The sequence below is a fragment of the Lolium rigidum genome, chromosome 3, assembly GCF_022539505.1.
Source record: "Lolium rigidum isolate FL_2022 chromosome 3, APGP_CSIRO_Lrig_0.1, whole genome shotgun sequence".
Classification (NCBI taxonomy): domain Eukaryota; kingdom Viridiplantae; phylum Streptophyta; class Magnoliopsida; order Poales; family Poaceae; genus Lolium; species Lolium rigidum.
In genome coordinates this window covers 203,523,912-203,531,235 of record NC_061510.1, presented here as the reverse complement: position 1 = coordinate 203,531,235, position 7,324 = coordinate 203,523,912, and positions in this window count along the sequence as shown.

The window sequence follows — 7,324 nt, the reverse complement described above, 5'->3', positions numbered from 1 at the left end:
GTGGAGATGGGTGGAGGGACAGGCGTGGAGATGGCGAAGCAAGAAATCGCCAGCTGGCTCCGCCTCTTGAACTCGTCATCTCAGAATTGGGGGCGCCATCCGTGGATCTGCGAGGGTTCACTGCATGCCAGGTGAGCCCCGCGCCACGCCGTGCGAGGCCGATGTTTCTTCGGCAGATAAACACTGCGGCACCTCAGGTCCTCCGCTGGTTCACACTGTCTCCGTGGCTATTCTGTACTAGAGCGAGACATGTCACTGCTGGTTGGTGATCATCATCCTGGCGGTGTTATTTCGTCTCCACTTCTTTGCGGTAATCCTCCTCTGGATTTCTTGCTTCGATGAAGTTAAATCGCCCACGAATTTTTTGTCATTCCTCATGCACAAGTATGTTGTCTTCTCATATATAGCTCATTCGCCCTCGAAAAAAATAGCTCATTGATTGAATGACTGTATGTTACAATTTTTGGTATGTGTTGGCCACTGGCAAATCTCCATGCCATCCTGGCATTGCTTGATGTACATGTGTTTCCAATAGAGAGAATTACTTCTTCCTATTATTCAATGTGGTTGCGGATGCACTGAAGCATAAATAATTGAGCTAACAATTGCAACTTCTGATACTATATTGTCATTCTGAACTTTTGAAGGCTAATGGACTGAGTATTTTGTTCACACATTCTCCAAGCAAAAAATTGAGCTTGGAAGGAAACGAGTAGGTTCGCTACAAGCTTCTAAATATTGGACAAGAGAAGCACCTCCAATAGACAATCAAGTTGGTGCTACTACCAGAATCAGTACTGGTATAAGAGGCACCATGCAGAGAACAGGAACTAAAACCTGAAGGTGATTCCACCAAATACATTTTTGCATACCTTGTTTCATTTTAAGTGATAATCAGACCGGTAGAATCCGTTGTAATCTCACCTTGCAACCCTTGTAAGCTTAATTATCTTGTACTTGAAAATATAAGAATTTATGTTGTTAACATACTGCATTGTCACACCATCTGAACCCGTTTCAAGTACTCAAGTTTTTTTTAGTGTAATGCATCCATCTAACCTGGTTGCTGATGAGTACGAATTAAGGATCAAAGCCCACCTCATTCTAGCTATATGTAGCTATCCATCAAATATTTTTCTTTCCAATTATCCTCCTGTAGTAGCCTTTCATAGGGATGCAATTAATATCTCTTCGCACATAAATGTAGCAATGTTTATAGCGATTTTTGTACCAGCCTGGTTGTTTTCTTACCAAATTTGCAATCTCTTGATCTTTCATTGAAGCCATACAAGTAAGAATTGGTTCCTAGATAGTTAATAGGTAAATAGAATGTTGGTCCTTATTTATCCCAATGCCATGCTTTATTCATCCCAATGTCAAATGAAGTTGTTCATGTTTCTCCCTTCACTCATTGAGAGGCTATATCGTCACCAAATAATTTAACTAGATCAATCTGTCGATGTCCATCAATTGTTCTTATTTAAATTTCTAACCAATTATCTCTAATTGGCAGGCAGTTTCAGTTGATGAACAAGGATACAAGATTCAGTACTATATTGTACATTGAGGTTGCTGGCATTTCTCATGGTCACCACTGAAGGGAGCTATATCGAGAAGTTGGAATTGTAAGCCGATTCAGGCATTTGGCAAAATATGGCGACGAGGATCAATTGGTTCAGTGCTTGTTCAAAAACATATTCAAGAAGGTTATGCAAATTATTAGGTATAGATGTGTCTCCTGCAACGTGATATAGTGGTGTAGATATACACTGTTTGAAAATGTTACATTCTAAGATTCTTTTTTTCCTTTTCCAGCCAACAGTTCAGTCTGATATTGACGTATATCTGCAATTTTACGTGCATTAGAATTTCCATTTCTAGAAGTATTTTATACATGCAACTTCCTTTGAGAGAGACTAGATTAATTTGCGGTAGAATTAGTATACTGAATTTTACATATATTTATGAGGCTACTTGCTAAAGTTTACTACTACTCACTAGATTTTGCTACCTTTTGCTTGCTGAATGTTACTACAGTTTTCTGAATTGCACTACTGCTATCTTGTTGAATTTTACATGGAGAAGGTGTACTTTTCTTTTGGTTGTCGTATCAAAAGCTCATAGTTTAACAAAGAATCTTGGTTTTGTGCATAGTTTTGTATCTTCTCGAAATCTACTTTCATGTATGGAATTAATCCATGTTTTGTTTCAGTTACACCATTTCTGTGAAAATTTAGAGAGAACTAGATGAGATGAGAAATGGCGGAGCTGACTGCCTCACGAACTCTAGGGAGGGATTTGTATGCTTTGTACGTAGAGCCATTGACCCCTGCCTTCGTTGATGGATGGCAGCCTCCTTTCTGCTGGAAAGAGAGAGCTAAGATCCACTCCAGTTCACACCCAACAACACAGATAAACAATTTTTCATTTTGGCATTGAATTTGGATATCTCAAAGCTTGTGATCAGGGAAAAAGTTAAATGTGATCCATTCTATGAAGTGAGCGGCCGAATCTAAATACATATTTAATTTTGAGATATCTTTATTGATCTATCCAGTTAGTCACTGATTGATTTGATTGTACATCCTCCGTCCCACGAAACTTGTCTTAACTTTGTCAAAATTTGGATACGTCCAAATTTTAGCAAAGTGAGGACGATCTTCATGGGATTGAGGGAGTAATTCTAATATCAGAGTGTTATACCTTATCGCTAGAGGTTCAACTGAAACCACATGCCCAAATTTAAGCCAATTCCCTATGTTAGGCCCAGTTCTTTTGGCAGTTTCTCCGAGAAGCTGCCCTCCCCCAGCTTCCTGGGTAAGCCGATGACAAAATTTTGTGAGGCTTCCAAATTAGTTTAGCCTTAGTTATTCTAGAAGCCTCGGAAAATTTTAGAACCGGCTTCCCCAGGAAGCTGGGGGGAGGGCAGCTTAGTGGCTTTCGGGCAATACGACGAATATTTTTTTTTGCGGGGAAACACTTGAGATTTTATTCCATGAACATAGGGTTACAATCAGCTAGCAATAGCTGTGCTACGAATATATGGCGTGTTAGTGTTGGCATGCTGCTGGCAGGGTATTGTAGGGTCTTGATTTCTCTCGGTCGTTTGAGGGATGTTGATGGGAAGCGGTGTAAGCACTATACATACAAGAAGTCGAATCAGTAAGTTGCCCCTGTGACCCTGTTCTATGTGTGTTTAATCATTGTACTTCATTCAGTTACTATCTTGATATTGTACTACTAAAATCCCCGCTGATCGAATATTAGCTAAGGCCCTAGCATATTGTTCTACTAACTGTTTCTTCCAGTTGCACTGTTATTCTGCAATTTTGTGCATTGTAATTCTGTACTGCAAGTTGCTAACCAAAATGACATCCAAAGATTTGCTGGAGTTGCAGGTTCATCTCAGCTACCAATTTTCAATCAGATTGTCAAAAGAGATCAACACACAATCACTATTCACTGTATGCAGTACCAGAAACATTTCCAGACAGGTTAATCTTTTGCCTTTTGAACATATACATTCCATTCATTTGACAATAATTGAAGGAGACTTCGTCTCTATGTGAAAAAAAACACACATCGAAGTATGAGGTTAGAAAATTAGTACTCCCTGCTGCACAAATTACTTGACGCACAACACAGGCAAAGCGAACCTCATCAACCTCATGGTATGCGACCATTAAAGGGGGCCAGAGGGTGAGAAAGCTTTTATGTTATGGATTACGCTCAAATTGTTCGAAGTTAATTTAGAAAGCATCAACCCGATAATATGAAGAATTGGGGAAGTAAAGAAAAGTGGAGAAAATATTAAAATGGAAAGGGCCAGAACATGTATATATTGCAGTTAGTTTCATTTTTTAATCCTATAACTTATACATGTGACAGGAAGGTGATTACACTTTGAACTGTGACTTCCTTTTAGATATGATCTATGACACACATACATATCTTAAGGAAACATACAATGTCCAGTTTCGTCTAGGAGATGGACCTCTTTCACCTCCCCATTTATTATTCCTGAAACATGACATATTTCACAGGTTTCAAAACATGTTTTATCCCAGTAAGTTTATTGCTCTTTTATTTCACGACTTTTGTATGGTTTTATTTTTCCATCCATTAAGATTCGTTTTAGCTAGCTTGGTTTAGAGCTACATCATTCCGTCTATTAATTTTCTTGACATATTATTTGCAGCTAAAAGTATAAAGTGTACTTATGTTGGCATTCTTTGACTGCAGAAGAACATTGAACCATTTATTAGTAGGCGTAAAAATAATCAAGGCAATGGTCCGCTGGGCATATTAATACGTGTATCCTGCATTATCAGGTATACATCGTTAATACGTTAGAAATACTACCGCATTATCAGGTACTATGTGTATCCTGCATGTCACTCTTATCAAGCACATTAATACATTGTCTAAATACTCATATTATGCGTCATCTTTTTCTCCAATGCACAGAACCAGAATTGTGGGTCTTGTAATAAAGCTTCTACTTCTTATTGTTGCCACTGTAATCTTGATCTTATGCTTGATAATTGCCATCTTGGGAAGCGCTTTTACTTGATTAGTATGTCTTTCTAGCACCAATAATAGCCCTGTTCGATGAAGTTGGGGAAGGCAAAGAAAGTCTATTTCTTCATTGATTTGTGGTACATTTTTTCTTTCGATTATACATGATATTACTTTGTGTTTATTCCATTCTTGCTTGGTAGAACATTTTCGACATTGCAGTATCCGATAGATGTCTTACATATGATTCACCCATAATTCGTGGGTTTCCATTATTCTTGTTCTCCATGTATTTGCTTTCTGCTGAAGTAGTTGCTGACTACCTGTCTATAACAGAGCAAGAGAATGCCTTCACCAGATTATTTGGGAACCACTTCAGCAGGATAAGCATGAGGACATTACTCATAGACTAGCGCATGAAAGTAAGTGTATCTACTTGAACAAATCCTAGAAGATAAAGGTACAAAAAAATGATTCGTCTAACTGATTTCTCTCTTACCCTTTATCGATTAGGTGATGGACTTCTTGTTCCTGAAATCTTACAACTCAGTCAATTACACTGATCTTTGCCAGTATTGCAAAGAGATCAATTGACACAACTGTAGCTACTTAGTGTTGCCTGCTTGTTTTTAGTTGCATAAGGTCCGTTGAGTTTATTTTTATCTCTTACTTATTGAAGTTCCTTTTTCTTGGTTCTGATCTGATATGTTGTAAAATGTTCGAACTTCAGTAAATATACGACGAGATATGTCCACTCCAAGTAAATGTGCTCTGCTACATCGCTAAGAATAACTCAAAGATGAGGTCCATGGTTCAGTGCAGATTGAATTTCCTTTCCTGTTTGTTTCATATTCTTGCGTTCTAACATAGATAAAACATGTTTGAAAATGAAAGGTTCTATCGTGAGTTGTTTTAGATATGGCTGTCCCTATTGTGAAATGTTTAAATTCTTTGTTAAGTTCTGGTATGTGGCTACTGAAAAAGCTCAAGGGGGCGGAAACGCACCCATCCGCTTATTTTCACTAACAATCAAGACCCACATATTACCTTTTTATAGGCTTGCAACGTATGATGTGGAGAAGTCAATCCAACCCGTTGCCTGTTACTCTGTTTTCTTTCTTCAGTCGAAGAAATTAGAGAACCTCAAGAATATCATATCTTTCATCAACGAGTATTTTTTTTCATTTGATTTTATATTCACCTTTGCAGTATTCAAAATTCAATTTTGTCTGGTATATTTCAATGACGTCCCTTTAGAAAGGTCCCAACTACCAGTGAGCTTATGTTAAAATAAATATTGTATCTGTTTCATTTCAGGCACATATCAGTATCTGGTTCTTCTCATGTAATGTCTTTGTTGATCTACAACTGAATCTTGAATTCACTGGGTGGATGTCGGACAAAATGCAGTCAACTTGTATGGCTTTGCTTTTAATGTAAAAACAAATTGTGGAGATTTGGTGGAATGAAAATAAATATTATCAGTATATTTCTTATGAAAACAATTTCATAATCCTCTGTCTGCCATCTTTATGTAACTTAAATAATAAAAGAGCAATGGAAAAAGTTATATATGAGGGATGTCAATGTTCTGTAGGTGTGAATTGTAGTACCTTTTCTTAACATGTAAATCCCAACAAAAAAGTATGGTATGTGTGTGCTTAAGCAGCAGAAGAATGTTTCTTAATTGATTCATTGTGCCCACGTAGATTTTTGCTAATAAATTTTGTTGCATCACTAGGCAACTCTCTTATTTGGGGCAAATAATGTTTTTTAATTGATTCGTTTGCAAAATAAATTCATGCCATGGATGCTGTATATATCAATCGCGATGATTTTGTTAGCTCGGGAATAGATTCGTTTTCCTGGTCATGTCAGCGTCTAGCACTATTTACTTGAGTTAGTTTTGTCTCAACCAGAAAAACTTAAAGTGTTGATCTACATTCGAATTGCTGCACATGTAGTTTTATGCCATCTAAGCCATTTGGATTTTATTTATCAGACTAGCTGCCAATTTTTTTACGTAACAATGGGCACGTATCTAATTGAATATATGGCTCATGATGCACTTCGGTACTGGATTGTGCTTGCTGTTATAAAAAAGAAGTGGAAACACTGTTGATGAATAATCAAAGTGTTCTATCTGTTTTTCATTTCTTTCATTATGATGGTTATCTCCTAGATCTTGGATATTAAGGTATGGTTTTATCTTTAATTGTTCTCTTAAAGAAACGTCTATTCTATCTACAACAATTGTTGCCACTATGTTATTTGTGAAATTGATATTGAAATAGATTCTGACATGATAAAAAAGCCCACTCTATCTTTGTGAAACACTAATTTATTACAGGACGTGATAGCACCTGTCTCGGATCGCGGGCACGTCACAAGTGGTGCGCCTGGGCGACAGATTATGGGGAGAGGAGTCACGACACATATGAAGAAACCACCAACGCTAGGTTGCTGAGTGCGGAGGCAGCATCTCGCTAGGTACTGGTGTCAATGGGCCATAGAGAGGAGGCTTCATCTGGGAACGTGTGAAATATGATTATATGTTTCGGGTGATGCATGCTAAGAAATGCCCTGGCGATGGAAAATTGGCTTGGAATTCCTGAACTTCGGGATCGATTGTTGTTCGAGTAGTGCCCAAAAGAAAGCACAAAAATTGTATGGAACCTCATGGAGGGCGAAAATTTATTAACTTATACATATAATTGTCATGCTTTTTTTTCTCAGAAGAGATCAAATATATTTTTATTATTTTCATAGTGTGTTGTGAATTATATTTGCATTTGTACCCATAGCA